Raw genomic sequence first — 14,472 nt, 5'->3', positions numbered from 1 at the left:
CCCAGTGAGGATGAATGGCTTGCCAAAGTCTCAGAGAAAAACTGTAAGCAAAACCAGTCTTCAGTAGCACCCCACCCACGGGCCACCCAGCTGAGGGGTTAGTAGGCACTGAGATCCAACTTATGCCAGCCCTTAGGGGCCAGCAGTAGGGATGACTCTTCCTGGGGGGAAGTGTCTCATATTCTAGTTGTCACAAAGGCATGTATTACCTACATCCTGGTTCTGACTCCCTAGTTAGTTCTTTTTCCTGCAATTAGTGGTTTTTCAAACATTTCCCTTCCTCATTATTAAACTCTTAACCTAAAAAGTAACCCCCAAAGTGATATAAACAGAGTTTTCCTGAAAGCCCTGCCAACTTAAACTCCTCCTATACCCCTATAGATGTTGCTAAATGGTTTTGTGTTGCAGACTTGCGTTTTTCAATCGTTGGTATTTAAGTTGATAGCCACTTGTTTTGGTATCTCAAGGGATGTCCAACACCTGGGGCAATGTATATACTCATGTGTCAAATAAATGAGTGAAGAAATGAAGAAAAGACAACGAGTTCAATAGAGTCTATTTTACTGGTTGCCACTGATTTAATAATTTAATGCAATAATACTTTAATAATAACTATTTAATGATAAGCCATTTTTAAACCAAAATAACACAAAATAAATAAAATTAATAATATAACTTATCACTGGGATAAAGTTATTTCTTTGGAACCAGGTTATGAGTGGCCCTCACATGAGTCTGTTCTAAAGAAATAACTTTGTCCCTGCGATATATGCCTTTGTGACAACTAGAATATGAGACACCTTCCCCCAGGAAGAGTCATCCCTGCAGCTGGCCCCCAAGGGCTGGCATAAGTTGGATCTCAGTGGCTACTAGCCCCTCAGCTGGGCGGCCCATGGGCAGGGTGCTACTGAAGACTGGTTTTGCTTACAGTTTTTCTCTGAGACTTTGGCAAACATTCAACCTCACTGGACTTGATTTGTACTCTCTATAAAATGAGTACATTGGATGCAGTCTTCTCAAATGTCCTTCCGAAATGGGAAATGTTCCCTTGTCCCCCTCGCAGGGTATGTGATGGGGGTGTGGCTCGCTTCTTCAGTGTCTGCTGCTCAAACCTGTAGGGGAGCATACAGATGGGCAGGCTGTGGGACTCCAACCCCATGGCAGTGTCTAGGGGTGAATGTTTACAGCTGAAGCCCCAGTGGGCATGTGTTACAGGGTGCTTTTTAAGTTTAGCCGTCCATAGGCGGCTCATGTTAGTCAGCTCAATTAGATCTCTGCATTATTGCAAGGACAGAGGGCTTTCTGTATCCTGGGGATCTTGCCTTGGTGTACCAGAAGAATCAGATCACACGTGGGCTTGGAGAATGAATGCAAAGTTTTATTGAGCAGGTTTTATTTACTCAGCAGCCTGGGCTCTCCTTCAACTGCCCCTGCCAAACTCCATGTCATTCTGCCACTGGGTAGGCTGCCAGTGCCTGTCGGTGCGTTCCTCTCGACTGCCAGTCACCTGTGTGTTCCTCCATTGATGTGCTTCTCTCGACGCCCAGCGACCTGTGTGTCTGCCTGCTAGGGTCTCGGGGGTTTTTATAGGCACAGGATGGGGGCGTGGCAGGCCAGGGTGGTCTTGGGAGGTGCAACATTTGTGCAGGAAAACAAAAATGCCTGTCCTCACCTAGGTCCATGGGCACAGGCTCCAGGGTGGAGCCCTAGTCAGGAACCATGCCCTCCTCTACCTAGCACTTCCCTTCCATATCATTTAAAGGGACCACACTCTTCCCTTCCCAGCAGTTCCCTTCTGTATCACTTCTGTGCTGTAGATTTCTATAATTTTGATGACTTTCATCTAAATAAACTCATTTTATTTCTCATAACTCTAGAGTCAAAACATACAAATGAACTTATCCTGAGTTTTTTTGCTATTATTTCAGTCATGGCTTTCCCTGCCTTTACTCCGTTTAGTCCGGTCTCTCCTTTTCACTCAAAGTCCCTCATATGATTGGCTCATTATGGCAAGAAATAAAAGGAAGCGGGAAGAAAGGAAAGTGACCCATAAGTACTATAGGAAAAACTAAGTTTGTTTTTTCTTGAGTGACAAGGAAGCGGATTCTGAATATGATTCCAAAAATAATTCCAGAAGATATGAGCAGTATAATACAGGACAGTTGGAATAAGTATTAATATATTACCTCCCACAGCAACTATATGGGGGAAAGCCATCTTAATTTTTATGCCATGTCTATAAAAAATTGAAAAAGAAAAAACCCATAGGAATGGAGTTGAATGGCCAATGTAGAAAAACCTGTGGGGTTTTATTAATTCAAAATCAGGATTAGTACTATCTTAAAACCTAGTCATCACTTTCTTATAACTTTTCATGTTGAGCAGAAAAGAGACATGCTTGATTTCCTCAGTTAATGAAAGTTTTACAATAAAGGTGCATAGGAAAGTTAAAAAAAAAAAGAAAAGAAAATTGTCTCAACTCCACCCATCCCTACCTCATGGAAATCTAGAATACTGCTCAGCAGACTGTTATTAAAAAGAATGCTAACTTAGGGGAGATTTCAAGTAGTTTTCATTTCAACTCTTTTTCCATTCAAACTCCATAAAAAGTAAGGCACCTCAAGAGAGGTTTCCATATATATATCTGAACTGGTAGGATGATTATGTTAAAGGAGAAAGAGACAGAGAATACTGGATTTGAAACACTGCTGTCACTGTGTAATCTTGGGGAAGTCACTATATTTAAAAAAAAGGACATATGCAAAATGGGAATAATGATGCTATTGCTTTGAATTGTCATCAGATTTAAATGAATTAATATATATGAACAGCAGTCTGTGTTTGGCTTCTCTTCTATACTTTTCTCCATCACTGTCAACTCCATGACCCTTCTTTACCTCATGGCTTCTATTGCAGTATGGCCTCTGCCTACAGGCTTCTCTGTCATTCCACTTCTGTGTCAGTCTATCCTCTTTGAATATTTCATATTCTGACTTCTCAGATAGAGAATATAAACCGTATACCACATCATTCCCCGGTATAAAGCACCCACCCCTTGCCAAACCGCTTCCTAGGGCACTGGGCAGGCCTTTATGCCACACATAGTTATGGCCAGGCAGTCAGGTTTTGCGGGGGAGCACTGCCACTTGTGCTTGGTAGTGAGGGGGACCCCTCAGCTGTCAGCAGAGGCGGACCCACAGCTCCTAAGCGGGGAAGCAGTGTAGTGATTGTGTAGTAGAAATACGGAAACCAGCATTTTGAGGCCTTTAGTCAATATGAAGGAACCGCACAATGGAAAAGATGCGTAATTCCTTTCAGTGCCAGTTGAAGCAGGAGAAGGGCTAATGACTGTAGTGCCTGACTGTATTATGGGAAAGGTTGTAGAGGGGAACAACAGTATGGAAAGAGAGTCCCCAGATTAGCTGTCTATGAGTCACTAAACTTTCTCCCATCTTCTCATATAAATACTGTCACAACTACAGTTTGAGTATTCGTGATCCAAAAATCTAAAATCCAAAATGCTCCAAAGTTCCAAACTTTTTGAGTGCTGACATGATGCTCAAAGGAAATGCTCACTGGAGCATTTTGGATTTCAGATTAGGGGTGCTCAACCAGTAAGCATAATGAAAATATTCCAAAATCTGAAATCTGAAACACTTCTGGTGTCAAGTATTTTGAATAAGGGATACACAACCTGTATAAGTTCAACTGTGAAAACAATCATTCATTAAATTACCTTCTCCTCCTCTAAGTTTTTATATTTCTAGTCACTCTTATCCATGTAACTTATTATCCAGGCAGTATTTGTAGTTTGATATCTGCCCCCCAACTTTGCGACATTTTGTTTATTTCCAGGTAGACTTTATGAAGTAGACCATGGCCAGCCTTGCTTTGGGTGTGATGATGGAGTAAGAGAAAGAATTTCAAAGTATTTTCTTATGAATTAACAGAGTTGAAACATTTTCTTAGACCACTCAGATGCCAATGTGGACCCTCCCCAAGGCAGAGTTCAGGGCTCCTCTGAGCCAGTAGCCTGTTAACTTCACAATCACCACAGAACTTCAGGAACATAGGAGGAACTGGACAGGCAGAAGTAGGCCACATCCACATCAACATCATCATGTCCTGGATTTTGCATACACCTATTGCATTGCTTGTTGGCTAGTTTGGTGCCAAAATGAAAGTAACCTACATTACCTAAGACTTCATTTTCACCAGTCTTCTCTCCAGACCAACCTTTGTGGTTTTGGCCCAATTTACTTTAAAATGATTATTTTAATGGCTGCTTTTTTATTGAGTTGTTGTACTTTAGTTGCATTAACTACCCTTCTACTTTGGGAGACTTTTATGGTTTCTAATTACCTATTTATGTTACTTTTGTGATAAATGAAAGGACAGAGAAAAGTACATCTTTAAGCAAATAATTTCCCATTTAGGTGATTTCCTAAGGATACACTTTAGATACCACACTGGGACAGAGGGGATGAATATTCCAATGTCCAAACTGCCAAATTTCTTTCCAAAAGGAGATTATACCAATTTATATTGTTACCAAAATTAGAGACTACAACTATCACTATAGTCTCATCACCTTTAAATGTTATCATTGTTTTCATTTGCATCTGTCCATATTCCATCCATCTATTTTCTATAATTGCGGTATATAAGGTAGCCAATATACTGATAAGGAGTTTAGATGCAATGATTTATAGATAAATAACATTTTATTCAGGACAAAAGTGGCTTTTTGCTCCAAATTTCTAATGCTTTTGAAATTTACCCATGTCTATGATTTAATTGTCTCAATAAAGATTTTTTTTATTAGAAAATAATGGTAATTAACAAAAGAATAGCTTTTTCTTCTTGTCTTTAAACAACAATCCTCTGAACCCAGAGTACAAAAAATTACAAAAAAAAAAAAAAAAAAAAAAAAGGCTAGACAATGGGAAATCATTCAAGGGCAAGATTTTCAACATGGTCTACACACTGCAAGCTAGGGAACCATACTTTTCTAAAATTATTCAAAATCACAGAGATGTTATTAGAGTTTAAATGCTATGTGGCCACCCTTGACATAAATTTATTTCATTTTAGATTATTAAATAGGAAATATGCCTACTGAACAACAATTAAAAGTATCTGAGAAGTAATGGGCCAAGTTTGTAACAGTAACTTTTTGTGGTTGCTTCAACGGAATGCCCAGAAGTAGAATTTTCTTATAACTTAGATTGCTTAGAGTAAATTTACATCATCCTGATTCTCTGATTGGGAATTAGGATTTTGCTTCTTTAGTTCTCCTAAGAGTGAAGGTGTCCTATCCTAGAGAGATACTCTGTGCTTTCCTAGGTACGTTTTCACCACTACCCTCAAATTGTAATTGTGTAATTATATCATAAATTTCTATCGATAATTATTAGGGTTAACTTTCTATCAATAAAGAGCTATTAGGGTTAATTTTAGAGGGATATCTATGTTTTGAGGTGATAGCTTAGGGACCTCGTCCAGAAAAATCACAGTCCTGCGTCAGGAACTGGAAATAAAATCGTGCTTCACTGACATTCCTCAGTAATGAATCAGCAAGCTTGTGCAGTAAGCCCAGTAGAACAGTGGTAGATGTGTCACACAAATTGTAGTAAGCTCTCCCCTTTTCCACAATGCTGGATCTTTTATAAACTCTTTGGGAAGGGAACTAAGTTTCATACATTTATCAGTGATTAGGACTGAATATATGAAGCTGGAAGTTTTGGTTTTCACACACAGGTCATATTTCTCTTCCTCTACTCCCATATATAAGCCTGGAGCAGTCAAATTATTTCATCGTAGAGAATAAAGGGGCCATACAGACAGCATGTGCTGTGTAAGAAGCAAGGAATATACTACTTATGGCTAACTGTGGCAAGAACAGTTGTATATTTGCACTGCTTAAGTTCCTTTGGTTATTTCTTAGGTTTAAAACTCTATCAATAAATGATGGAAAGGTAACATCTTAAAAGGCAGAAATAGATCTATGTATGAACTGGGTTTGGTGGGTGTTGAGTGGGCAGGGGAGCATTGTTCCACCTTCAAAGGGAGCCATTAATTTCTACATGGTATTACTAGAGGGAGTTCTGTGTGTTCCGTGATTGGAACAGGGAACTGATGATTTATTTGGTCTATATATCAGGTTTTAGCCTAGTCATTCTGCTGGTAAAGATTAGTTCTCTCGCTCTGCCAAAATGAGACATAGTTCACCTGATTGCAATGCAATTCTGCTGCTTTGTCCACTGCAGTGCCCTCTGAGCAGCTTCCCATTATTGCAATCATTTTCAGGTTTTGCTCTAGGATGTGGTGAAAAGGTGCCACATCCGAGAGCATGACTTTTTCTAATCCCAACCCACACACTGATGTCAAAGTATTTTTGTTCCTTCTCGGGAGCATTATGTTCTTCAACCAGCAGTTGCCAGGAAAGCATGAGGATATTTTGCAATAATGTTTGAAATCTGCATTTTTATTTTTTAGTTGGTATTTCTAGTGTTTGTATTTTGAAGGTCAGGTGTGATGTCACATTCTCAGTCATTAGCTATCAATGTATTGCTGAGTGTGTAACTCTGCCAAGTCAATGCCTGCAGTGCCTTCCCAAAATCAACATGAGGATGACGAGGAGCTACTCGGCCTTTTTTGTGCATGTAAACGTGCATAGCCAGATGGTAAAAAGCTTCATCAGGGCAAGCACAGAGTCCACTCTAAAATATCCTACTAACCATTGCCACAGCAGGAGCTCACCCAAGGAACTGTGATAATAATGAGAAGAGTAAATAGAAGATTGTTCAGTGAATTTTAGTTATTTCATTATTTGTAAGTATTCCTCCTTACAGGAGCCTGCCTACCTGCCTGCCTTTCTTTTTTCTTTCTTCTCTTTTTTCTTTCCTTTCTTATTTTCTTAAGATCTTCATGACTCAAAAGACTATTTCATTGTTGGGGATTATTGGTCAAGGGACATCTGATGCTGTTTTCTACTCACAATTAAACAAATGCAAATGTAAAAGCTTCATCATTCAAGGAACATTTATCTCTACATAGGGTATTATGATGGACAAATAGGTTGAGATTTTTTTTTAAAAAAATAGAAAGTTGACTATTCTTTTGGCAAGCACTTATAAATTGCTTTCTATGTGCCAAGCAGTTATCACCTTGTTTAATCTTTGTAACAACCTATATGGACTCTTATTTTACAAGAAAATTGACACACAGAGAGGTTAAGTAACTTAGCCAAAGTTACAAAGCTGGTAAGGGATAGAACTCAGATACAGACTCACGCAGTTTGACATTAGACCCTGTGCTCTTAACCCCTGTGCCATGCTGTACTCCCTGGGATGAAATTTCAGTACAGTAGAAGAAGGAGTATATTAATATATGACCATACAGAGCACTATATGATAATGACATAAATGAGGAAAATGAAAAGGAGTTGTGAGGAAGGAGAGACTATTTCAGACAGGTGAATGGGTAGCATCCATACAGGCCTTGAGTGATGAGGTAGAAATTGATGGTAAATACTGACAGTAGATATCAGGAGTAAGAGTTTGCCTTCAGTTACAGGAAATGTCATGAGTAGGAGATACTGGGTCTAGAATGTAGGTTCAGAAAATAAGTAATTTAGTTTAGTTGGATAAAAGGATTGTGTATAGGAGTACAAGATAAGGTAGGCTGCAGCCACATTCTGCAGGCCATTTTGTAGACTGCTGGAATAAGGAGGATGGAGGTTTTTGAACAGTGAGGTGGTCAGGGTGCTTAACTTGGTGGGGTATGAGTTTGAAGAAAGGAATGTTAGGAGCAGGAAAATCAGGAAACTGTATTCATTTACTACTGCAACACACATGAATAATATAGCACTTCCCGTGTGTCCGGAATGCAGGCATTGCTTAGGTGTGTCCTTTGCTTAGGGTCTCACAAGCCTACAGTCAACGCACAGACTGGAGCTATAGTTTCATCTAAGGCTCAGCTGGAGAAGGATTCACTTTTGTTAGCAGAATTCAGTAATTTGTGGTTTTGTGCTGAGGACTTCAGTTTCTTGCTTGCTGTTGGACAGAGGCTGCCCTCAGTTCCTTCCACAAATCTCCGAGCATAGGCATCCTACAACATGGCGGCTTGCTTCTCCAAAACCAGCAAGGGAATGAGAGAATTCAGCTCAACAGCATTGGAATCTTACTTACTTAATCACATATGTCCTGTCACCTTTGCCATATTCTGTTGGTCAGAAGCAAATCCAAGGTCACTCCCACACTCCAGAAAAAGGAATTACACAAGGCATGAAAAGCAGAAAACAGGAATCATCAGGGTTACTCTAGAGTGTCTCTCCCTCAGAGGCAGAGGCAAGTGATGGGACACACACTTGGAGTCTAAATTAGGGTGGTGGTAATGCAAATGGAAAAGTCAGATTCAAGAAATTATGTCTAGGAAAGATGGTTCTTGTCTATACCATGTGAAATTCTTTGTGTACATTCTCTAACATAAGCATCAAAATATCCCTTTGAGGTAGGTGCCAGGAAAATATTTATTTCACAGATGATGACACAGCTTTGAGATATTAAGCACCCAGAGGCCACATATATCCTAGCTTTACCTGGGTGTCCCAGCCTAGATCTGAACCTAGGATGTCAATGCCAAAGCTCCTAGTCTTGGCCACTCGTCTTTACTTGGACTTAAAACTATAAAGGACCTAAGAGAAGTGCATAAGAGGAAAATGAAGATAACTGCAAAATTTTTAAACCATTCCAATTTAGGGAAAGGTGGTGTTAACTAAAATAGAAATGTCATGAGGGGCACTAGTAAAGTAATACTTACGCTATGCATATACCACACGCCAGGAACTATGCTAAGCATTGAGTGTGCAGATGCTCTATGCTTATCCAGATGGGAATATTTAATGTTCCCAACAGCCCATGATACAATCCTTTCCCCGATTTCACAGATCAGGAAAAGGACCATGCCAGTACCCACTAAGCTCAAGGTTCCACAAATGCACTGGTTGGTATTTTGTTCATGACTGTTATCTCTAATGTCTGACACATACAAAGTGCTCATTATATAAGCTTCTGAATGAATATAGCTAGTAAGTGGCAGAGTCACGATTTGAGCTCAGAGCAGCCCCATGCTGCCTCTGGAGAGGTTATTTCGTTGTAGTCATACTGCATTTGAGGCATGGCAGGATCTAGATGTTCATAGCAACTCTGCTATTTTAGGTACTTAGGTACCTAAATTCTCAGTGTAACTTGGAGGAAAGTTCAAGGCCAGAATAAACTATTGAGGAGCATCCACATGGAAATTATAAAGTCCTAAAATTAGATGGGATGATTATGAGAGGGTATAGGTCTCAAAATAGAACCTTAGAGGACACCTATATTTAGAGGTTGAGAAGAGGAAGAGGCAATGTAAAAAGCAATGAATACATATAGGTCAGAGAGCTAAAATGGAAATACAGATATAAAAGCAAAGAGGGAAGAGAAGGAGGGAGAGTTGTCAGCAATATTAAGCACCACAGAGTAATCAAAGAGCATCAAGATTAAGACAAGAAACCTGAATTTGTATTTTAGGAGAACTGATGACTTTTGTGTGAACATATCCAGGAAAAAAAACCATGTAAGACTTAGCCAGCATCTGGGAGGGTGGGAGAGTTGGGCTGTAAAGAAGGAGTGTGTAGTCAGGTAGAGCTCATGAGTATAAACTTCTGGTATTTCAGGAGAGCTAGTTGTAGTAATATGAGAGGAGTTGAACATTTGAGTAGGAGAGACCTTGTGTATTGTAGACAGAAGGGAAGGCTCAAGCAGGACGAAACTAAATAGGGCAGGAAAAGAAGAGATATTGATGGAATGTGACCCCAGAAGAGGCAGGAGAATGAGATGCAAGACCACTGATAAGAGGGGCAGTCCTCAGAAAGGGTGAAAGACATGTACCACTGGAGGGAGAAAGGAAGCCTACCTACAATGTTTTTTAAAAAACTTTTTCTTTTCTCAAATATTGAGAGAAAAATATAGAAAAGTAGAAGCTGATAGAGAAAAATTGATATTCAAAGTAATGACCCTCAATTCTTTTAAAAGAATTCCAATTGTTAAAAGATCTGTTCTTCAGATTCAAATGTATCAAGTCCTACAAAGCATCTCCAAATTCCTGGTTTTATTTTATTTTTCTCAACTGAAATTGATAAATCTTCCCAAAAAAGGAGGTAAGTTCATCTACATAGGAAACAGAAGGAAAGATTTCAGGACTACAAGATGGTAAGAAATATTTTAATTAATTGAGGCAATAGTTGACAAAAGTTTATGGAATGTCTGCTGTTAGATAAGCAGATAATTCAGTAGAGAAGACTCTAAAGGATAAAATAAGCATCATTAGGGAACCAACTGAGATAAATAGCATTAACTTTTAATAGAGCCCAACAGCATGGTTTCGTAACACTGCTCAGTTTCTGAGAAGTGGTTGTTGAAAGTTAATAATGCCACACCGGGTTGGGAATGCAAATGGTGAAAAATGGCAGACAAAAATAGAGGAAGAATGGATTCTAGAGGCCAGTGAAGACAGTATATACTTCATTTTATTGTGTTTGCCATCATTGCACTTCACAGACATTGCATTTTGTTTTACTAACTAAAGGTTTCTGGCAGCCCTGCATCAAGCCAGTCTATTGGCACCATATTTCCAACAGTATGTGCTCATTTAGTGCCTTTATGTCACATTATTTCAGGCTTTTTCATTATTATATCTGTTATGATGATCAGTGATCTTTAATGTTACTATTGTAATCGTTGTCGGGCATCACAAACTGCACCCGTATAAGACGTCAAAGTTAATTGTAAATGTTGTGTGTGTTCTGACCACTCCACCAACCAGCCATTTCCTTTTTTGTCTCCCTCTCCTGGAGCCTCTCTATTCCCTAAGAAACTACAATTAATAACTCTACGATGGCCTCTAAATGTTCAAGTGATAGGAATAGTAGCACGACTCTCACTTTAAATCAAAAGCTAGAAATAATTGAGATTAATGAGGAAGGCATATTGAAAGCTGACACAGGCTGAAAGCTAGGCCTCTTGCACCAAATAGCCAAATTGTGACTACAAAAGAAAATTCTTAAAGGATATTAAAAATGCTACTCCAGTGAACACACAAATGATAAGAAAGTGAAACAGGCTTTTTGCTGATATGAAGAAAGTTTGAGTGGTCTGGATAGATGATCAAACCAGCTACAACATTCCCTTAAGCACAAGTCTAATCCAGAATAAGTCTCTAATTCCATTTAATTTTATGAAGGCTGAGAGAGGGGAGGAAGCTGCAGAAGAAAAGTTTGAGGCTAGCAGAGGTTGGTTCATGAGGGTTAAGGAAAAAAGCTGTCTGTCTTCACTTCACACCTTGTTTGAAGTGAGGCAGCAAGTGTTGATGGAGAAGCTGCCTCAAGTTATCCACAACATCTACCTAAGATATCTAATAAAGGTAGTGTATTAGTCTGGTCTCACGCTGCTGTATATAACTGCCTAAGACTGGGTGGTTTATAAAGGAAAGAGGTTTAATTGACTCACAGTTCTGCAGGGCTGGGGAAGCCTGAGAAAACTTACAATCATGGAGGAAGGGGGAGCAAACATGTCCTCTTCACATGGTGGCAGGAAGGAGAAGTGCCAAGTAAAAAGGGGAAAAGCCCTTTATAAAACCATCATATCTCATGAGAACTCACTCACTGTCATGAGAACAGCATGAGGGTAACCACCCCCGATTCAATTACCTCCCACTGGGTTTCTCCCACAACATGGAGATTATGGAAACTACAATTCAACATGAGATTTGGGTGGAGACACAGCCAAGCCATATCAGGTGGCTATACCAAACAACAGATTTTTCAATGTAGATGAAACCGCCTTCTGTTGGAAGAAGACACCATCCAGCACTCTCATAGCTAGAGAGGAGAAGCCAATGCCTAGCTTCAAAGGACATGCTGGGTCTCTTGTTAGGAGATAATGCAGCTGGTGACTTTTAAGTTGAAGCCAATGCTCATTTGCTGCTCCAAAAATCCTAGAGCCCTTAAGAAGGGATAAATCTATTCAGCCTGTGCTCTATAAATGAAACAACAAAGCCTGGACGACAGCACTTATATTTACAGCATAGTTTGGTGAATATTTTAAGCCACTATGGAGACCTACTGCTCAGGAGAAAAAAAAAAAAGATTCCTTTCAAAATATTACTGCTGATTGACAAGGACACTGGTCACTCAAGGGCTCTGATGGAGATGTACAAGATGAATGTTGTTTTCATACCTGTTAACACAGCATCCATTCTGCAGCCCATGCATCAAGGAGTCACTTCAACTTTCAAGTCTTATTATTTAAAAAATGCATTTCATAGGCCATACCTGCTATAGATAGTGATTTCTCAGATGGATCTGGGCCAAGTAAAGTGAAAATGTTCTGGAAAGGATTCACTATTCTGGATGCCATTACAAACATTTGTGATTCATGGGAGGAGGTCAAAATACCAAATGAAGAGTTTGGAAGTTTGCAAGAAGTTGATTCCAACCTTCATGGATGACTTTAAAGGGCTGAAGACTTTAGTGGAGAAAGTAACTTCAGATATAGTGAAAAACAGCAAGAGAACGATTGTAGAAGTGGAGCCTGAAGATGTGACTGAATTGCTGCAATCTCATAATAAAACTTGAATGGATAAAGGAGGAACAAAGAAAGTAGTTTCTGAGATGGAATCTACTCCTGGTGAAAGTGCTATGAACATTGTTGAAATGATATCAAAGGATTTAGAGTATCACATGAACTTAGTTGACGAAGCAGTAGCACAGTTTGAGAGGATTGACTGCAATTTTGAAAGAAGTTATCTGGGTAAAATGCTATCAAACATCAATGCATGCTACAGAGAAATATTTAGTGAAGGGAAAAATCAGTCAATTTGACAAACTTCCTTGTCTTATTTTGAGAAATTGCCACAGCCACCCCAGCCTTCAGCAACTTCTGCCCTAATCAGTCAGCAGCCCTCAACATTGAGGCAAGACCCTCCACCACAAAGATGACTCATGAAAGGTGCAGATGATCGTTAGCATTTTTTAGCAATAAAATATTTTAAAATTAAGATTTGTACATTTTTAGACAATGTTATTGAACACTTCATAGACTACACTTTCATGGGAACATAGCTTTTATATGCAGTGGGAAACCAAAAAATTTGTGTGACCCACTTTATTGCAGTGGTCTGGAACTGACCTCAGAATATCTCCAAGTTATGCCTGTATTGGCATGGTGTAAGCTGAGTAGTGAGGTAAATGAATACTGAAAAGATAATCCAAAGGCAGTTCTGGGTGTAGCACAGATTATCAGAAATGAGGAGATAAACAAGGAAGGCTCTAAGTCTGAAGTAAAATAGTTCCAAATCAAGGAAACTATAAAGTGCTCTTTCTATAGTTCTGGAGATTAAATAAGGAATTATACGGAGCATAATACCAGTGCATTATACGGAGCACAGAAAACCACACACCACATGTTTTCACTTATAAGTGGGAGCTGAACAATGAGAACACATTGACACAGAGAAGGGAACAATGCACACTAGGGCCTGTGGGGGCTGGGAGGAGGGAGAGCATCAGGATAAATAGATAATGCATATGGGGCTTAATACCTAGGTGATGGGTTGATGGGTGCAGCAAACCACTGCCGCACACATTTACCTATGTAACAAACCTGCACATCCTGCGCATGTATCCTGGAACTTAAAATAATTTTTTAAAATGAGACCAATGAATTAAAAATAAATGAATGTGGCAGGGGATGAGAGGAGGTAGACTGAGCAGGCACCCAAATCCTCAAGACAGGTGGAATGTTATGATGAGTTCATAAATACTGTAACAATAAGGCTTGGATGATAAGGTTCAAAGATAGAGGTTGAAGGAGACAGGACAATACTCTAAATTGACAATAGCGGATAGGAATGTTTTTGAGTCTGGTAATATCTTCAGGTGCAATTAAGGTAAAGAATTGGAAGTTCAACTTCAGAATCGATCTAAACTGTAGGACACTTTGCTTTACTATGGATTAAGAAGGCAAGGTCATCAGGGAGTGACTGGTAGAGAAGTAAGAACACACAGCAGGAAGGGAGAGGGCTATTTGGAATCAGATAGAATCATTTGCTTCCCTCATCCACCCCATCACCCTTTACAGGTTACCCTTCTAATCCATAAAATAGTCTACAAAGTATTATCCCCATTTTATTAGATGAAAAGTATTTGGCTCTGAAACTTGAATCTTGTCCTGATTGCAAATTCCATGGTCTTTTCACTGCCACATACTGACTCTCAGTGGTACTGAAGTATTACTGCAGCTTCCAGGGACTAATTGGAAATCATGTCTAATTTATGTGAAATGGTTATAAAACAGTGTCTTTGTTTTGCTCTAGAATTATACTTAGCTCTAAAATTCCTGTGTGAGCTTGCATATCTAATACTGTATATTT

At 39.4% G+C, this 14,472-nt stretch overlaps 1 protein-coding gene across 1 annotated transcript in view; it reads left to right on the top strand.

The window, feature by feature from the left end:
* The window catches only part of LOC105536879 (proton myo-inositol cotransporter), a 128,752-nt gene that overhangs the window by 103,876 nt on the left and 10,404 nt on the right, over window positions 1–14,472 (top strand). The gene's annotated exons all lie outside the window — the stretch shown is intronic.

Source organism: Mandrillus leucophaeus, unplaced genomic scaffold (genome assembly GCF_000951045.1).
Source record: "Mandrillus leucophaeus isolate KB7577 unplaced genomic scaffold, Mleu.le_1.0 Scaffold1643, whole genome shotgun sequence".
NCBI lineage: Eukaryota > Metazoa > Chordata > Mammalia > Primates > Cercopithecidae > Mandrillus > Mandrillus leucophaeus.
The sequence above is the reverse complement of the archived record's forward strand: the minus strand, read 5'-3'. Positions and strand labels throughout refer to the sequence as shown.